Genomic DNA, 20,691 nt, shown 5'->3' with positions numbered 1-20,691 from the left:
ACCCATACTTGTGATTAGTATCTGGAGTGAGGGGCAGTGTTGTGGTGCTGAGTCGTCACCCTGTGAGATCTGACTCCGACTCCAGGTAGGTATTGTCAGAATCGAGTTAAATTGTAGGACACCCCATTGGTGTCCACTGGAGAATTGCTTGCAGTGTAGGGGGAAAATTCCACAAATTTGATGTCAAAAGTGTTTTATGTTTGGTTGAGAATATAATAGAAGAAAACAGTTGCTTTGTTCATTTGTTTATTTGTTTGTTTACAACCATATAGAACCAAAATCCAAGTCTGTCTGATCTTAAACCCATTTGCCTGGTGGAAAGTTATGGATGGTGCTCAGAGTTCACTGTTCTCTTTCTGTTTCATATGCTCCGGTGTGTTGCTAAACATGAGATGCTGGGAAACTGAAAGGAATATATAAGAAAGATAGCAACAATTAAAAAATGCAATGAGGTTGATCTAAAATAAAGTTGACAACCAATGAAATGGATTCCTTAAAATTCATTTTTCATAGAAGAGCAGATAATGGAATTACATACTGAAGATACATAATTGCCTGGGCTTGGTTCACTGAGATTTTTCAACTGTATTTTATATTTGTGATTTTAAAAACTATCAGAGAAGCTTAACCACAATGTGTTAAGAACCAACTACATAAATACAAATCATAGACTCCATCAAGAGGGACATAATCATCTGATTCTTTTTATTAAATTATGGTAGCATAGAGATTTAGAAAGCCAAGAAGTAAATTCTGTAGGACACAGTAGGTCATATCTACACTAGAGCCATTAAGAATTATTGCCAACTATTGACAGTTATTATCAACTATGAGTGACAGGGTTATGTATCTCAGACAGGCCAAGTATGAGGAGCTCACTCCAAAGCAGTGCTGTTCAATAGAAATGTAATGCAGGATGTATATGTATTTACAAATATTCTAGTAACCACATTACAAAAGCAAAATGAAAGAGGTGAAATTAATTTTAATACTATATTTAATTTAACTTAATACACCCAAAATACCATCATTTCAACATGTAATTAATATAAAAATTTTGAGATAGTTTGTGTTCTTTTTCATACTAAGTGTTCAAAATCTAGTGTGTATTTTATATTTATATAACATTTCAGTTCAAACTAGCCACTTTTTTTTCTTGTCTATAACTTTTTTAAATTTTATTTTACTTTAAGTTCTGGGATACATGTGCTGAACGTGCAGGTTTGTTACATAGGTATACACCTGCCATTGTGGTTTGCTGCACCTATCAACCTGTCATCAAGGTTTTAAGCCCCACATGCATTAAATATCTGTCCTAATGCTCTCCTTCCCCTTGCCCCCCCCATCCCCCAACAGACCCCAGTGTGTGATGTTCCCCTCACTGTGTCCATGTGTTCTCATTGTTCAACTCCCACTTATGAGTGAGAACATACAGTGTTTGGTTTTCTGTTCCTGTGTTAATTTGCTGAGGATGATAGTTTGCAGCTTTATCCATGTCCCTGCAAAGGACATGAACTCATTCTTTTTTATGGCTGCATAGTATTCTGTGGTGTATATGTGCCACATTTTCTTTATCCAGTCTATCATTGATGGGCATTTGGGTTGGTTCCATGTCTTTGCTATTGTAAATAGTGCTGCAGTAAACATGTGTGTGCATGTGTCTTTTAGTAGAATGATTTATAATCCTTTGGGTATATACCCAGTAATGGGATTTCTGGGTCAAATGGTATTTCTGGTTCTAGATCCTTGAGGAATCGCCACACTGTCTTCCACAATGGTTGAACTAATTTACACTCCCACCAACAGTGTAAAAGCATTCCTATTTCTCCACGTCCTCACCATCATCTGTTGTTTCCATACTTTTTAATGATCACCATTCTAACTGGTGTGAGATGGTATCTCATTATGGTTTTGATTTGCATTTCTCTAATGACCAGTAATACAGAGCTTTTTTTCATATGTTTGTTTTGGCCGCATAAATGTTTTCTTTTGCGAAGTGCCTGTTCTTATCCTTTGCCCACTTTTTAATGGGTTTTTTTTTTCTTGTAAATTTGTTTAAGTTTCTTGTAGATTCTGGATATTGGACCTTTGTCAGATGGATAGATTGCAAAAATTTTCTCCCATTCTGTAGGTTGCCTGTATATGCTGATGATAGTTTCTTTTGCTATGCAGAAGCTCTTTAGTTTAATTAGATCCCATTTGTCAATTTTGGCTTTTGTTGTCATTGCTTTTGGTGTTTTAGTCATGAAGTCTTTGTTCATGCCTATGTCCTGAATGGTGTTGCATAGGTTTTCTTCTAGGATTTTTATGGTTTTAGGTTTTACGTGTAAGTCTTTAATCCACCTTGAGTTAATTTTTGTATAAGGTATAAGGAAGGGGTCTAGTTTCTGGTTTCTGCATATGGCTAGCCAGTTTTCCCAGCACCATTTATTAAATAGGAAATCCTTTCCCCATTGCTTGTTTTAGTCAGGTTTGTCAAAGATCAGATAGTTGTAGATGTGTGGTGTTATTTCTGAGGCCTCTGTTTTGTTCCATTGGTCTATATTTCTGTTTTGGTCCAGTACCATGCTGTTTTGGTTACTGTAGCCTTGTAGTATACTTTGAAGTCAGGGAGTGTGATGCCTCCAGCTTTTTTCTTTTTGTTTAGGATTGTCTTGGCTATACGGGCTCTTTTTGGTTCCATATGAAGTTTAAAGTAGTTTGTTCTAGTTCTGTGAAGAAAGTCAATGGTGTCTTGATGAGAATAGTACTGAATCTATAAATTACTTTGGGCAGTATGGCCATTTTCACGATATTGATTCTTCCTATTTATGAGCATGGAATTTTTTTCCATTTGTTTGCATCCTCTCTTATTTCCTTGAGCAGAGGTTTGTAGTACCTTGAAGAGGTCCTTCATATCCCTTGTAAGTTGTAATCCTAGGTATTTTATTTTCTTTGTAGCAATTGTGAATGAGAGTTCACCCATGATTTGGCTCTCTTCTTGTCTATTATTGGTAAGTGCTCATAGCCACGCATGGCTACTGGCTGTCACAGTATTCAACAGCACCGTTCTAAAGTTCGTTCTCATTGGGAGCAATGTTGTATACAATCAGGCAAAAGTTGAAATTGATTCTAGAGTGTGTTAATCTTACTCATTTTATGTATAAGGCACAGATGTACATGCAGTACACAAAAATATATACAGGTTATCTGTGGTATTAAAATTCATGACAAGCATATTGGTCAAGAGTTCTCTAGAGAAACAGAACAAATAGGACATACATATAAATATAAAATATATGTAAGTATATATACAGAATTTACTTTTCTTCCTTTTCAAAATCTCATATATTTACATATATACATATGTATTTCATATATATGAAAATGTAATGCCATAGATAAAATGTATATCTTCTTATGCACTGTATATAATCTTACTCGCTTTATATATAAAATGTGTGTGTATATATAATATATATAAAGTGAGTAAGATTTCCTCATTCTCTAGAATCAATTTCAACTTTTAACCCTTTGTGTACAACATCATCCCCAAAGAGAATGAACATTTTAGAACTCTGCTATCCAATACAATGAGAACTAATAGCCACATGTGGCTATAGAGTGCTTGAAATGTGACCACATTGAACTGAAATATTATATAAATATAAAATACTATGTTTTGAAGACTTTTAGTATGAAAAAGAATGCAAAATATCTCATATATGGAGAGAGAAAGAGAGAGGGAGATTTATTATAAGAAATTGATTGGCTCATGATGGAGGGTAGCAAGCCCCAAATTCATAAAGCTGCTGTCTCAGTTCAAGTTTGAAGGCCCACAGCCTACAGTAGAACCAGGAAGAGCCAAAGTCCCAATTTAAAGGACTTCAGGCAGGAGACTTCTGTCTTGTTGCGGGTAGGGTTAGCTTTTTTGCTCAGTTCAGTACTTCACCAATTGGATGAGGCCACCCACATTAGGGAAGACAATCTGCTTTTCTTAGTCTACAGATTTAAATGTTAATCTTATCCAAATAGACCCTCACAGAAACACCCAGAATAACATCTGACCAAATGTCTAGGCACATTGTGGCTTAGTCAAGTTGACACATAAAATTAACCATCACAAGGTTAACATTAAAAAAAAAAAGTCTAAAAGGCTCCTTAGTGGATAGGGGAAGTAGTAACGCTCAAAGGTTGAAGAAAGCTGTTCTAGAGAGACCACTACATGACTGAGGGCTGACCCTTCCTGTTTTGAAAATACAAAATACCCTAGAAAAGCAGCTGAAGCTTTAACAAAGCACAAAGACCAAGTTTACAGTCCCCAGAACTGTGCCGTCCAATGATTGTATTGCCACTATTCTAAGTGGCAATTTAAATGTAAATTGAATTAAATTAATAATAAATGTGGCACTAGGCACATTTCAAGTGCTCAAATAACTCCATGTGGCTAGAGGCTACCATATCCAACAACAGGTAGAGAATTTTCATCATCGCAGAAAGTTGTATTGAACAGTACTGCTCTTGGGTATGATGAGTCAGGAATCAAACCCCATTTCTGCCACTTGCTATGTGTAAAACCTTGGGCAGGTTGCTATATCTTTCTTTGTCTCTGTGTCTTTACCTGTAACGTGAAATAAACATAAAAGTACCACTTAAGAGAGAGATGTGAGTAGTAAATGAGTTAATGCGTGTAAAGAGCCTAGCACAGTACCTGGGATATAATTAAATATTTCATAAATGGCGGCTATTATTTCAATCATCTTCTTCCTGTCGAGTTTTCTTTTTGTATCACTTAATATTTGTAGTATTATTAAACCTGAAAAAAATAGGAAATAAAACATTCACTCAAATAACTTAATTTTGCTAATTAGACAAAAATTATCTTGAAATAACCTCAATCATTATTTAAGATGTGGTCTTGGTAACTCTATTATCAAAGTATTTAAAATACAATTTTTATTTCGGACTGTTTGTGTGACGGAAAACTTGACCTCATCAAAATTTTAATTAATACCTCAAATACTGATCTACTATAATTTCATCAGTATCAAAATGTAGCTGTTATAATGTCAAGAAAACAAATTGCATTAATTGGTGGTGTTTACTCACTCACACAGAGGTGGCACTGGAGCTGGATAGACCATTGGCAAGTATCATGTGGGAGGTAGCTGCTTTCTCTTCTTTCAGCATTGCCCACTTAGGTCACTTTACATAATCTAATTCAGAGCTTCTGCCCTTGTGTTTTTCTTTCCCCCAGTCACTTTTGCAATGGGTACAAACCTTGGTATTTCTTGTAACAAACCCCAAGCAACTCACCATCTCAGTCGGTATGTATTACTTATAAAATGCCACACCAATGAATACACCAGTTTCATTCCTGCATTTGAATACCTGGTGAAAATCAGAATCTCTGTTTGTGGCTCATGGTGATCAAAATATGTCTGGCTTCTAGCCAGCTAAGTTTGCGTATAGTCTGATGATTATTTAAAAATCTACCCAGAGATGCTTTTCCAGGAGAATGGGTGGTAGTAACATATCTAGGAGTAAAGAAAGTTGCCCAAATTTCAAATTCTATGTGATACAAAAATAGGTTTTATTTGTTTAAAGTGAATGTCAGGCACTGTTGGTTAAAGTAATTCTACAAATGAAATGTGGCAAGATACAACGTCTCCCTTAAGCAGTGGCTGCAAATCAGAATACATTTATAGTCAGTAAAAACTGGGAAAAAATAAAAAGCTGATCAGCAATGAGTACTCCATCTGCTTGTTTCAGGCCTGGAGAATATTTATTGCATAGAGCTCGCGTTGCTATTTTAGTTAGACTTTGGATTTAGATAAACTTTTTCACATAAGATATCCTAGATGCTTGCGTAGTTTGATGGGTTTCTGTGATCTCCAAACTTATTTTTTCCATATGTAATATTGTGTAGAACACAAACATATTTAAAGGAGATGAAAGTGGGACTGTTCTGGTTAGAAGATGGGTCCCCTTCCTTCCTTCCTCAATTCAGCCACCACCTTCCATCCAAATTGCTTAGTGCCCTAAGCCTCTCTCATATTAAAGTTTTGGAGCATATGTCTATGTCCTACCACGAGACAATCTTGTGTGACACCTCTGAGAAAAAAAAAACGTGGAACCTAGGGCTACACAGAATGTGGTTTGAAAATATTGTATTGAAATAGTATTGAGGGGTATTTATAGTGGAAGGAATTATTCAACTTATGTTATTTTAATGGAGAATACTCTCATTAGCTAGAGGTCCTCTTTGGGGGTGGGGGGAAAGCTAGAAAGTTGGAGCCAAGAGATTTGAGTTCTAGTCCTGAACCCCACTCATTAACTGGGTGTTCTCTGGCATGTCATTTAACCTCTAGCCTCTTTCTTATTTGACTTCTTCATCTGTTAAATGAAGGACTGAAATAGATATACATACCCTTGTCGCCAGGAATTAAGTTCTATGATGCCATGATTCAAAACCAAGACACATACAGGGAATTCAATTTGAATGGGTAGGGGATATAAATACCAATTGAATATTGGTAATTTCATATGGTTCAACCTATAGTATCTAGAGGAATCCAGGTAGTCACAAACTGAACACACATATATATTACAATGCTGTAATTTAAGAGTTTATTATATAGAACACAGTAGAAAATTCAAGAAAGAGAAAAGGAAATTATGGCAAATTTGTCTTGACTCATCTATCAGTAACTTTTTCAGGGAATAAAAGTAAGTTCTGAGATATGTAACGTCCCCAAGTCATTTTCTCTGTCATCTATGTAAGCCAAAGAATGGTAATAGGAGCCTGTGTTAATTCTATCTGAAAACACCATCTGGTTCTAAGCACTTATCTAGGCCATGGATGTCATAGCCTAGATGTGGTCACCATGATATTCAAAGGTCAAAGAGGGGTCTAATTACATGCCCCAGTACTTAAAGGGCAGAGCCACCAGAGCATGAACATAATCACTCAGGCCAAACAAGACCCATTTATAATTTTAATTATCAGTGAATCAGACAACTCTATCAAATACCAATTATTTGGCTGTTGCTGAAAATAACTGTCTTGTCTTGTTAGTCTCTAGAATAACCCCTTGAGGGAAGTTGGAATGTTCCCCTTAATGTAAATATTTGATAAAATCCATCAAGCAGAATTAGACTCATTTAATGACACTCTGTATAGGTGGTTTATTTTATTTATTGTAAAGGAACTTCCAATATAGGAAGAATGTGGTTGAAAGCCTGTTACTGTCCAACATCACCAGCCAGGAATGTGTCTTGGGAACACAAGGCAGCTTCTACTTCAGAGCTCCCTTTATTTTTTCTCTGTTAAAAGAAATATTTCACCTCACAGCTCAGCAAAACTTTATTTGGGGTCTTATTTATCATAGTGATTTGATAAATAAGTAAACCTTTATGTGCCTGGGCACTTGGGCTATACATTAGAAAAGGCACGAAGTTCCTCTCAAGAGTTTACAGCCTATATACATCCATGTTCAGAAAAAAATGAATACATGCTAAAGAAAAAATTAATTCAGCCTAGAAACAATTTATTTTTCTTTAATTATAAGATTGTGTTCTGCATAAAGAATCCAAGAAATGTTCCACAAATGATTAATCTTAATGTTAAGCAGTGGCTACCCTGAGCACTCTATTAAATGAACCGTATGAAACTGCCTGGTCAATAACAGTGGAAAATCAGTAATTTTGTATAGTTTAACCTAACAGCATCTGGGAGAAAAAAAAAAAAAAAGAATATCCAGACTCTCCACACTTTTAGAAATTGGCTATCTTGAAAACAAATATCTTTGAATAAATTATTTTTCAACATGTCCAGGGCTGTCACTTTGAGATCTGCCTTCTTGCGAGTGGCTCTCAAAGACAAATATGAGCTCCACTTTCTGCTGTCATCATTTCTTCCCTTTGCTTTTTACCTACAGCAATTAAGACACAAGTAATATGTTATCTGCACTGCTTTGATATTTCCATTTCATTTGCAACTTCAGCACTCCTCAGTCATTTTTGACAATCTTATAATTTTTATCTGCAATTACGCTTTCATTATCTTCCTTCCTGATATTTTAGATGTCCAATAAGCCTCTCAATTTCCTTAATTACCAAGTAACCTTCCTTCTTCATGCCGAGGGCTATTTTTATTCCTACAATATTTATTACTAATTGGCACCCACACACTTTTATACTTATAATAATTTTTCTGTTCTGCCCTTTATTTACCCTCTGTTTCTCCCTTTGAGAAACATTTTACCCTCCTTGGTAATACTTGATGCTAATTCGTAGGAGTGGCAATATGATATCAATTTTCCTTGAACATAGTTTGAGGCCTTACTCTAAATTTACAGGTGTCATTTTATGCTTCTTGAATAGTTGCACCAGCTTCCTTCTTTCCTTCCTTCCTTCCTTCCTTCCTTCCTTCCTTCCTTCCTTCCTTCTTTACTTCCTTTCTCAACAAATATCATCATTCCAATCACAGGTCCTGCACCAGAACTGTAAGTTATTCCTATGTGCTGCTACTTGGTCTTGCAGTTCTTTCATTTACCATTCAAGTATTTTGCACTTTGCATTCTGACTTTGGAGCAAAGAGTTTGTAGCTAGGGACACACAGAAGCATTGACATTAATTTCCTGTACATTCGGAGCATGTCTCAGAAATGCTGTCTCAATTACAAGTTCATGTTGTCAGTTGTTTCTTCTTATAAGTAGAAAGTAGACCTGTGTGTGGTACCTTCTACATCGTCGAAAATTCAGTGGATATTAGTATGTTGAATGTGAGTCACCAGAACTTGCCCTTTTAGGAAAAGTAACACTACCTTTAAAATACATATCTTTTGAGGCTGGACACAGTAGTTCATGCCTGTAATTCCAGCACTGTGGGAGGCTAAGGCAGGAGGATCACTTGAGCCCAGGAGTTCAAGGCTGCAGCGAGCTATGATCACACCACTGTATTCCAGCCTGGGCAACAGAGAGAGACCCTGTCCCTCTCTCTCTCTCTCTCTCTCTCTCTACCCCCCTCAATCTCTCTGTCTCTGTCTCTCTCTCTCTCTCTCTCTCTCTATATATATATATATATATAAATATATATATTTAATTAAATGAGAAATACTTATTAATTGCAGATATATCTATTCCATCTACATTGTATAATTGCAGATATATCATATGCATCTACATTGTAGATGGAATAGATAATGTAGAATAAAACATCTTGAATGTTTTTAATAACCTTTGTTTTAACGAACCAAGAAGGCTTCCTTCTCTGCACTTTGCCACTTTACAATTTATATTTATTTTTCTCTCTTAGTGTAAGGTTTATTATTTCCTCAAGGGACTTATGAGGTGTTTTTGCTTTTTCTTTCATCTAAGAAGTCTAAGTTTTAATTTCTCTATGCCTCAGAATAACTTTCTCCCAAGTTCTTTGAATATATTAACTTTCCATTCAGTTAAATGAGTTTCTTTCTTGACTTTTCCTCCTCTGTTCTGCACTATACCCAAAACCAAAATACTTGGGGATTCTGCTTTCCCTTTACTTTAGATGAAAGTTTTGATTTCACACACTATTAACTCAGAGATTAAAGACCATCTCCTGTTCTTAGGACAGAATGAAGGACAACCAGTGATTACAAGGAGGTATCCGCTTTGCAAGTCAAGCATTTGCCCCAAAGCTGTGTGATTGGGAAATCTAGCAGGCTTGAGTCCAGTAAAAGAAGACTTGAACTAAAAGTGTATTATCCGAAAGTGCACATTTTTATTTAATTCAGGGCAAAGCAGAATGAATCATAATAGGTCAATAACAATGACTTATGGCTTCCTTCATATGGCACATTTACAATAAATGGTAATTTACCATTAAAGAGAGAGATATTTCTTTTGTGTGTGTGCAAGAAAAATTAGCACTAAGTCATACTGAGAAAGAACAGGTTTTCCATTCCTACATTTAGGATTTTATTCAGTTATTCAGGCTTAGAATATCATATGCAAACCACTTTCTTCCAAGTTCCCCCCTCCCTATTCCCATTTAGAAAATACAGGAAGGATTAAAATGTAACCATTTATGACATCATTCCAACTGTACAGTGATGGACTGCAGATCCATTCAGTGGAGCCATTTGGAAAATATTTCATGTTCTAGTCATTAGACTTGCTAAATAAGTTCAGACATGGAATCGTATAGGTAGAGAAAGAGAAAGGTAATATCTATAGGTGACTGTATGTAAATAAAAGAAATACGTGCATATAATTCAGGCTCCTATCACTCTGATGGTTTAGGATCCTTTGTGCTTAGATTCCTCCCTCCTTCCCTTCCTCCCTTCTTTCATTCCTTCTATATAATACATGCTGATGCTTTACCTGAGATATGAACTGTTCATTGACAAAATTATAGGCCATTATTGTTTTCACCAATAAATAAAGATCTCAGACTTGGACTATCCTAGCGAAAACTGATCGACTCTAATTGGTTTGGTATATACTCTCCAGGAAAAGAAGAATCAGTATAAAGTAGACTACAAAAATATAATTCTAAAAGTTCAATCTCTCTACTCACCTTTTGAATATTTGGCTAAAACTCTCCTCCAGCTCAGAGAGACGCCAAATTAAATTATAGAGAACATCCTACCACTTTAAAACCTGCATATTTTATGTCTGTGGTCTATAAACTGGTTCACAATAACTTGATTAGAGAAAAGTCTTGAGTAATTGGATGAAGTCAGGCACAGAAGATTTGCCCAATAATCAATGAATCTCAGGCGCCTAGCTCTGCTGCTTCCATACTGCTTTTCTATCTGTCCAAATGGTCCTTTGAAAGCTGAAGCTTCAGAGGAAGAATATCAAATCCTCGAAAGTGAGCTAATTTCATAAGCTTTTTGAAACTAGATTGGATTTAACAGGGCTGCGCTTTTGGAAATGAATGGTTGATATAAATCAGAGGTACTGGAAAGGTAATATTTATCTGATTTGATTTAGCAGCAATCTGGTCCAGATGGCAATGTGGAATTTAAAGATATTGAAATATATGGTTGCAGCTGGAGACTGTATAAACCTAAATATAAATAATTCAGATGTGCTTATGCATTTAACAATGTCAGTTTTAAATATAGATAAGAGCCAAGACTTTAGGTTCACATTTGAAAACGGGAAGATGACTAAATGCAGGTGCTCTTATGTGTGTGACCATATTTTAATGCCTAATTTAGCTCCAATCTGAAAATCAAGGTGGAGTTCATCAGATGTATCTGTCTGGTCTAAGTGCATGAAGCACATATTAGTATAAGGTTAAATCTGGAATATCAGAAGCAAAAGGGTTGATAAAACAAAACTGTGTACAATGAATACACCTGATTGACTAGGACTTGGAAAGATATAAACTTTCTCTCCATGCTAGGATCACAGAACTATCTTTTGGAAAAGGAAAAAAAAAAGAAAGAAAGAAAGAAAGATGGAAATATGTCAGCTTGAGCCAACAAAGGTTTGACACCATCCTAAAAGGAGCTTGAAAAAAATCCCAGGGTGCCAGAATGATGAGAAGAGTTTCTAGAGTTTAGCACATGCCTTCTTCTACCATTCAGAAAGATCTCTGAGTTTAAAGACTTGAGTTCAAATTCTGCCTGTCACTTGAGAGCTCTATGGCTGTGGGCCAAGGATGTACAGGAGATACTCATCCATACCTCCGAGGGAGCTGTGAGGTCTTCTTGGATCAGGAGTATTAAGCCCTGACCCGACAATAGTTTGTTTCTTTTCTTGCTTTGATTTTTACTTTTCTTTTCTGTCTCTTTTTCCTCTCCTTTCTTCCAATATATTATCACTGGACCTCAGAGTCAGGGTTGGACAGAGACTATGGGCTCAACTGGGGCTCTCCTGAGATTCAGTCACTCTTTCTCTCAAGTCAATCCCGCGCACCTTCACTTCCTCAAGGGCAACCCCTTAACATGTTATTTAGGCTCTGTCTCTTCATTCCTCTTCCTTAATCAAGGGCCCACTGATAGGACCCTTGAAATGATGACCTGATACTTGGCAAGATCTTAAACTACAATTGGGGATAGAAAAAAAGCAATGCCTATAGAAAATATTGTGAATGAAAAATTAACAAATTTGTATAGGCTCTCTGAAGAGGAGCGAGGGTTAATAAAGAGGTAATGAAACATCAAAGATGACTCCAGGATTCACTCTTGAGTCTGACTGAACCACACCTAGAATCAAAGACCTGACTTGAAAAAGAAGAGCCTACTTGGGAGATTAAGTGACTTGTTGAAGGCCACAGAGCTAATTATAGTTTGGCTTGGAGAGAAGGTCTCTTGGCTTCTGACAGAGAGCCTGCTCATTCTATCTTCATCGAAACATTGGATGAAAAACTTACTAAAGCCACAGGGAAAGCAAGATTGATCTAGAAGATTTTCATAATTAAAAATAAGTCTATGGGAGGATGATGGAACCATGCCATGCTTTCTAAAATAGATCAATGCCATCATTTTTCCTGGAGACTATTTTAGGAGGAGGAACAGGAAACTTAAAAAATACATATGGGAGGAGGAGGGTCAGGAAGTTTGATCAGAGAAGTATTCATCCTGACACACCTAACATCATCTCATTGCTTAAAATCACTTCATACAGTTATTTTTCCAAATTAAAGGTTTTATTTCATTAAGAATATTCTTGAAATGTCAGCCTTCATCTCACCTGCCCATCACAGGTAACCGGTTCACAGCCCTGTCTCAGTCCCATAAGCAGAGCCCAACCTTACCAGCCAGCAGACGAAAACAGTGCTCTTTCTTGTATCACATGCCCTAAAGCGGTGTAAATGAATCATTCCTTTACATTGGTATATTACAATGCTTTCTGAAGGGCTCACCTCTTTACCTCATTTATAAGTCCATGGAGCTGCACTCTGTGGTAATTATCCACTTACATGTTCTATTATGAGTAGGAAGCAGAAGGAAGGTTCTTGTCCATCTTCATATTCCCAGCCCTTAATACAGAACCTGAAACAAGATAGTCACACTGTAAACGTTGGTTGACCAATATCATGGCAACCACTTACATCTGCACAGTAATTTAGTAATTCATTCATTTGTTTGTTTATTCAAATATACATCCCCAGAGTACTCTAGTACTGGGGTGACTACAGGGATTACGGCACAACCCTACCCTTGAGGGGCATGTAACATCTTTCGTTGAGACAGTTTAAAAAGCAACTTCACTGGAGAGTAAAACGTGTTGTGATAATAAAAGTGCAGGGGGCTCTATGGGCTCTATGTGGGAGGACACAGAGAGGTATACAGCTCACTCTTAGGGACAAGGAAGTCTTCTCTGAGGAAGTCATAACTAGTCTAAGATCAAGACTAGGAAGAAAAGGAAAAAGAAGAAGAGGAAGAAGAAAGAAGAATGAAAGAAGAAGAAGAGGAAGAAGGAGAAGGAGAAGGAGAAGAAGAAGAAGGAGAAGGAGGAGGAGGAGGAGAAGAAGAAGAAGAAGAAGAAGCAGCAGCAGCAGCAGCGGAGGAGGAGGAGGAAGAGGAGGAAGAGAAGAAGAGAGGAAGGAGGGTGGGGATGAGGAAGAGGAGGAGGAGGACTAGGAGAGGAAGGAAGGAAGGAAGGAAGAAGGAAGGAAGGAGAGAAGGAAGGAAAAGTGCATAGTGATTAATAGGTGGCAAGATAGTAAAAAAGATATTACAAGTATTACAGGTAAAGGTGGGAAGGCAAGAGTATAACACATTCAGGAACTGCATGGCCTTCCATTTTCAAAAGGACTTTCATTCCTGTGAGCTCATTTGACCCTCATAGTCACTTTCTGGGATAGACAGTGGTTTTCAAGGGAAGGGCTGAGTTAATTGTTATGTCTACTTTACAAGTAAGGAAAGAAAGACCCAGACTCTGAGAGTTTAAATAACTAGTTGAGGTCACACTTGCCAGGGTCTTCGGGCTCCAGTCTCTGTGCTCTGTGCTCACTTTACCATATCACAGTGAAAATCATTTAGGCCTTACTTGATTCCTGAGGTCTGTGATTTCTGAGTGATCTAATCCAGGACTGCAGGCTGGTCCCTGGGCTTGAAGGGCATGCTGTCCCCATGCTGGGGATAGTGGTGACCTCGCTCAGCTCTGTGGCCTCTGGCCTTTGCCTAAGCACACAGATGCCCAGAGGCTTTAACTTCAAAGACATGCCAAGCCAACCCTTAGAGCCTCCAGCTCCCTGTGGCTTCTTCTGGAATCCACACTCTTTGTGCCAGAAACTCCAACTGCCAACTAAGGAACAACTTGCTCCTGAGCCTGTGCTAATGCACTCTCAGTAAAGGCTCTTGGGGAACAGGGATTGACTGGGCAGGTCACCTATGCTGAGCTGCCCCCTCAGCCCACCCCTAAATGGACACCAAATTGCACCAAAGGCACTGTCCTTCTGGGACAGAGATGGTCACCAGAATTTCAGTACTTCTTCCTCTCTCACCTTATGCATTCAGTCAGCATTCAGAGAACTTGCATCCAGAGAACTTGCTTCTGAAATTCCTGTAGCATCTATAACCTGCCATTCATAACTGCCATGGTGTTCAAAGCACACCCAACCAATTCCACTCACTACATGGCAGACACTGTTCTAATTGCTTTATGTAAATTAACTTGTTTAATTTTCACAACAACCCTATAAAGTAGGTAATATTACTATTCTCATTTTACTGACCAGAAAACTATATCAGAGAAAGGTTAGGCAATCTTCCAAAAATCAAACAGCTTAATGCATGAAACAGTTGGGTTATGAACCCAAGCGGCCTGACTCCAAAAGACACACTTTTAACAACTAGGTTATATGTCATGTCATAGATGGAGCAGCTGAAAGAAGAGGAGATGGAGCCTGCGGATGGACTGTCATATACCTCCTTGCGTGCTCTCACACCATCACCTGTGCCTATGATGCCCTTCCTCACTCTATCATCTTTCCATTCTCTTTGTCCTGTGGACAAAACTAAATTCAACTCATTTATATGGCAACAAGTAAGTGTACTGTCCCTGTTGGGAGACTTCTACTTCCCAACAGACACCAAATCAGGCTGAATTCATTACTCCTTAATCAGTGTCCCCATAGCTATACAGTAATGATGTCATTATGAGCCTGACCCCTCATACCCTCAAAGGGCGCTACTTTCTTTGAGAGTAAGGGCTCCTTCATTTTATACCCCTTCTATGGAGCACAAAGCCTGGCATATGCTGAGAACCTCACAAACGTTGAGTTGATCAAACAGAGAAATATGCAAAGGCTTCCAGCAAAAGAGGGTTTACATTTGTACCTCGACCAAAGCAGTGAGAAAAACAGCAGATGAAAGCTGCCCCAAGCCATAATTAACTTAATAGAAGTAAAATCTAAAGGTAGAGTTAGCCAGCAGGAGGTGCTGTGTCCCTCGTCACCGACGGTCTTCAAGTAGGTCTAGGCGGTGCATACAGAAGAGGTTATGAAGGGGATTCCAGGTTTAGCTGGGAGCTAGATAAGGTTCTGAATGGAGACTGTGATTTCCACTGCCAAGGTCCCAGGAGGCTTGCCTGGACTAGCACAATAGTCTCCTAACTAGTCTCACTGCCAAATCTGTTTCCATGCTAATGCCAATTCACACACACACACACACACATGCACACACATACACACTCATAAACACACACACAGACACACGTGCCTGACACTTTTACTTTTTTATGAAAAACCTCCTAAGCTCCCTCTTGCCCATAGTAGGTGTTCTCTAAACTGTTCTGTGTTTGGTCTTCTCTAGAGTGTAATTTAGTGGCTTCCCTGTGGAGTAGGAAGATGGTGCTGGGAAGACTGAACCAAAAGGTTGGTCTAAACCCTTCCCTGTGTGACCACAAAAGTAACCTTATGTCTTGTATCTATGTTAAATATTGGGAGTCTATGGGAAATTTTAGTTAGGAAAAAAAAAAAGCTTTGCTAATTGAAAAAAAAAATCTCAAAACCCCTGGCCTCTTGCATGAATCCAAATTACTAGGCACTGAAAACCCCACCACTGCAGCCCAACATAGCCTTTCTTGGCTCTACACTCTCTGTGCCATGTTGGGTTTCTTACTTTTGCCCCAAAATGCTCTTAAGGTTCATATGAAGCCTGTGTTTCTGGATATGTTGGAAGTGGCAGGGATCCCTCCATCAATCATTTTCTTGTTTGGTGAAATATTCTTTTCTTTAAGGGCTCCATTCATTTCTCATGTCCCCTACGAAGGCTCCTACATGACTTGCACTGATGTGGGTACTTAGCACAGGTTTAGCATGTGATGACTTAGGCATCATTCCCCTGAAACCATGGGCTCTTCATACCTCCAGTGCCTCTCACATCTGATGACACATGGTAGGAGCTTAATAAATGCTTATTAAGTTGATGACTGTGCCAGAAGAAGGGTGAGGGATTACACAAAGTTTTAAGAAAATCTCAGAGTAACTCTTCAGAAGCAAAAATAAAATAATAACATTTAATAAAAGTACCTGCTCAGGGCCTGCAGGCCAACTCCAGTTTTGCTCCAAATGTTGATGGCCTTGAGCTTTCTTGTGTGAAATTCAGGACTGGCTCCATAGGAGAGAACAAATGATGAGTAGGACTTGAGGAGCAGTTTTAGGTGGGGCTGTTTTCCAGAGCCTGCAATTATACCCTATTCCTGCATGTTTGTACCCTAACCTAAATCATACATTATCCTGGCTGTGTGCAGACTTAAAGGAAGTGAGAAAATATATAGCCCTACAAGTAAAGGAAGAATGCCAGGGAAATGATAAAAGATTCCAACCTGAGCCTCTTCCAACTCAATGAGGCTCAGGTTGGAATCTTTGGAAACACAGTATCCAAGTGTTGCCATGCCTGGAACAAAGGCGTTGGTGCCAGTTCTCACCAAGTGAAAAATACCCACAGATCACAAGAAGAAAATGATGTCAGTTCTTTCAACTCTTCCAGGAATAAACTGGGCCCTTGAGCTGTATTTACTGGGTGAAACATGTACTTGTCTGAAGTCAGTACATATAAGGAAAAGTGTGGGATTACCCAGAAGAGCTTAATTTCATTTCTACTCAGGAAGAATGCTTCCATTGTGAAAATTCAACAGGCAGTAAAGGAATTGTGACAGTATGTGTGTTTGTAGAGGTCAAGGAGAACGTTTTGGCTGCATCTTTCCCAAATTACTTTGCCACATCCAAATTTCTAGCAGCTAATATTTTAAAGTTATAGCACCAAGGTTGTCTAAGAGTCATTAATACCAGGAACTTTAATTTACAAAAGCCAAATCTCAAGTAACTCAAAAGATCTCACCTTCCCCCACAGTGGTTCAAAGACAAGACTAACGAGAGGAATTCTGATCCATTCAAGGCTGTAGTAGCCAGCCTCCAATATGGTGCCACATGATCCCTATCTTCTGGCATTTCATCCTTTCAATTAGTCCCCTCTCACAGTGAATCAGGGTTGATCTGTGTGACAAAGAACAGTTTAGTATCCTCCACATGGATTAGGACTTTCAGGAGTTATGTTATCAGAGGCATTGCAATTTCTACCTTGTTCTCTTGGATTACTCAGTCTAGGGGGATCCAGTCACCACGCTGCAAGTCACTGATGTACACTGTGGAGAGACCCATGTGGAGAGGAACTGACGACTGTCATCAACAGACAGCATCAAATTGCCAGCCATGGGAGTGTGCCATCTTGGAAGCAAATCCTCCAGCCCCAGTCAAGCCTTCAGATGACTGCAGCCCTGGCTTACTTCTGACTCTGTCTCACGTGAGACTCCACCAAGAATGGCTCAGACAAGGTGTTGCCAAATTCCTGGCCCACAGAAACTGTGAAAATTAATTAATGTTTATTGTTAAGCCACTAAGTTTTGAGGGTAATTTGTTTCACAGCCATCAATAATACACAAGGCATTAAGGTATTCATTCATTTGTTGACTCAATATTTTTTTCAATATCTGCTCTGTACCAGGAGCCTGACTGATCCTACCATGAACTCTAACAAAGGGAGAATAAGAGAAGAGAATCAGAGCTTGGGGTGACAACAGGTTACTTACTGCCTTTTGCAAACTGACTGGTCCTTAGGTTCACCCTGGGCAGAGACTTGAAGTTTGATTTCACCAGCAACGGAATTTACTCCTTGGGTACCTGTATTAGCTACAAGTGACACATACTCAATCACTCTTTTTATTTTTTTATTTTTTAAGGGATTATCAGCTTATGTAAGTAAACAATACAGGTACTGGTTAAGTGATTTATATGTCTTACTGTGTGTAATTCCCAAACAATTTCATAAAGGAAGTACTCACGTGATCCTCACTTCATAGAATGGGAAAACTGGGGCACAGAGAAGTAAAATACTAGTTGAATTTAGGTGCTCAAATGATCATCCATAATCTCTTTCTCCAGCTCTTGGCTCTGTTTTTTCTTATTGGTTCAGATTCAGACAGGTTTTCCCTAAGTGGTGGCAGGCAAGGCCCTCAGCAGCTCAAACTTACCAGCTTAGTACTCCCCAGAGAGAAAGTACATCTCCTTCCCAGTAGTTCTTGAAAGTGTCCCGGGACTGGCACTCATTGGCTCTGATCATCCCAGTTTGCTCCCTGGCCTGCTGTGTCCTAGTTGCAGCCAGACTTCTGTCACATGTCCACCCAGGAGTGAGGTGATGGGGTAACTCCACCTGAACTTCACATACTCAGAGCAAGGGAGGGGAAGCTTTCCTAAAGGAAAATCCATAACTCGTTGCCAAGATAAAGGAAGGTGAATGCTGTTGGCAGGCAAAAGTAACTGATGTTCACCAGAGCACCCTTCTCACTTTGTTGACTGGAGTAGAGGGTGCACTGTGGGAGAGGGTAGGAAAGAAAACTAGTAAAGTCATTTTGGATGAGATAAACCCTTGTGTTTATTCCTTCATTCCCTAAATGTTTATAAATACGTTTTTGCTAAGCCTTAGGAGTAAATGCAATGGTGTGCTGGAGTTGGGTTGCATTGACTTGTGAGAGCCAATCATTAATATTTCAGAAATTTTGCAGGATGATACCAAACATAGCCATTTTTAGATTTATATAGGCCAGGAGCCTGTAATTCCAGCACTTTGGGAGGCCGAGGCTGGTAAGATTGTTTGAGCTTAGGCGTTCCAGACCAGCCTGGACAACATAAGATAATCAGGGATGAATTTATTTTTCTATTGATTATCTAGACTCAAGAAAGTGATGGAGAAAGTTAGTGATGCAAATGTATCCATAACCATTACATTGTAAATAGCACAAAATATTGAACAAATATTCCTCTGGTATTTGCAAATGTCTGATTCAGTAAAGATGACTCACATCTTTGATGATAAGTGAAGTTTCAGTGTTTCCCCTTTATATTATGTGCTAAAAGAAAATATCAACTGACACGTTGGAACTACACTTGTTCATCAATTGCAGCTATAGATTAGCAACAGACACAGGAGTTTAGCAAGAATTAACAAAAGCATTCTGTAAGAATCGATTGGCTAAAGGAAGTTTACAAGAGTATTGTACTTTTTAATTATTTGTAAAGAGTGAGCTACATATCTGTTATATCAATAAACTTTATAACTAAATAATATATACATATACATGTATAAATTCCCTGCCCCTCCTACTCCAGGATACAAGTTATTCAGCATTTACCAGGGCGTTACTTTATAAAAGAGTAAATATCCAGTATTATAGCAAGCTAAAAATTTTAGACTATTTTGTAGTCAGTGGGAGCCATGGGGGTTTTTTGAGCAGAGGCACGGCACAATTAGATTAGCATTTTAGAAAGTTCACTCTAGCAGTGATATGGAGGATAGATTGAAGATAAAGTAGTTAGGGAGGTCTCTTAGAAAGTCTATCAAATTCAAATGCAATTAATAATATCCTTCAGCTAAATGCTAGACATTATGCTAAGAAATTTCATACCCTATTTCTTTTACTCCTTATAGCAGCTCTATTGAGGTAGATATCATCATGACAAAGGCATTGAGACTAGATATAAAGGTACAGATTTAAGAAGGAAATAGACTGACTAAGCATTGCTGACTGTAGCCTAGGTGTAGACTTATTTAGTTGTCTGGCAATCAGTCTCTCTAGTGAACGACAGCACTAGTGTCTTTTGAAAAGTCACCCCTCCCATTGTACCTACCTGTCTTTGCCACCCAAAGAAAAACCACATCACCCAAACTAAGCCAAACAGCCTATCACACCTTGTATGAAAATTAAAGAATGGGAAAACAGGTGGAGGGCATGTATTCCAGAGAAAGTACTTAGCATAGCTGGCTAAATTGTTAGTTCTGCCTGCACCCAGAACAGCACTGGTTTCTGTCCTATTTCTAAACCTAGTTTCCAGCCTCCAGTAAATTATCTTTTTACTGAAGTTTTCCAGATTTGGCTTCTATTGTTTGCAACTAAAAAAACTCCCACCACTACTGTGCCTAATTCGAAGAAAAGGTACAGGACTGGGTGATGTTTAAGGCTTAATAAACATTAAAGAAAGAAGGCAGTATATAGTCCCAATTTTGTAAAGCCACCAACACAAGTGACTACAATTTGTTCTATAGGTCTCTTTTGCTCTGAAGAACAATCTCCATTTTAACATTTGTATACGGTGGGTTTCCTGAGCTCACATAAAAGGGAACCTCGGCTCCTTTATTTCTATCAGTTTCCCCACCAGCTGCACTGAGGTGCATATTAATGATGGCTTGGCAGACCCTGGTCTGTGAGGCTC

The 20,691-nt window shown here is 38.4% G+C and overlaps 1 long non-coding RNA gene across 2 annotated transcripts; it reads right to left on the bottom strand.

Annotated features, from left to right (window-relative positions):
• Positions 1-229: 229 nt before the first annotated feature.
• LOC144334512 (uncharacterized) lies at positions 230-18,611 on the bottom strand. 2 transcript variants are annotated; one of them, XR_013404472.1, is made up of 6 exons: positions 18,015-18,611; positions 17,506-17,787; positions 17,267-17,421; positions 12,898-12,970; positions 4,691-4,795; positions 230-403 (listed from the first exon to the last, which is right to left on the bottom strand). It is a non-coding gene; the product is annotated as an uncharacterized LOC144334512 (long non-coding RNA). The 2 variants fall into 2 exon arrangements; XR_013404471.1 differs by lacking the exon at positions 12,898-12,970.
• Positions 18,612-20,691: the final 2,080 nt, after the last annotated feature.

The sequence above is a fragment of the Macaca mulatta genome, chromosome 14 (genome assembly GCF_049350105.2).
Source record: "Macaca mulatta isolate MMU2019108-1 chromosome 14, T2T-MMU8v2.0, whole genome shotgun sequence".
Classification (NCBI taxonomy): Eukaryota; Metazoa; Chordata; class Mammalia; order Primates; family Cercopithecidae; genus Macaca; species Macaca mulatta.
The sequence above is the reverse complement of the archived record's forward strand: the minus strand, read 5'-3'. Positions and strand labels throughout refer to the sequence as shown.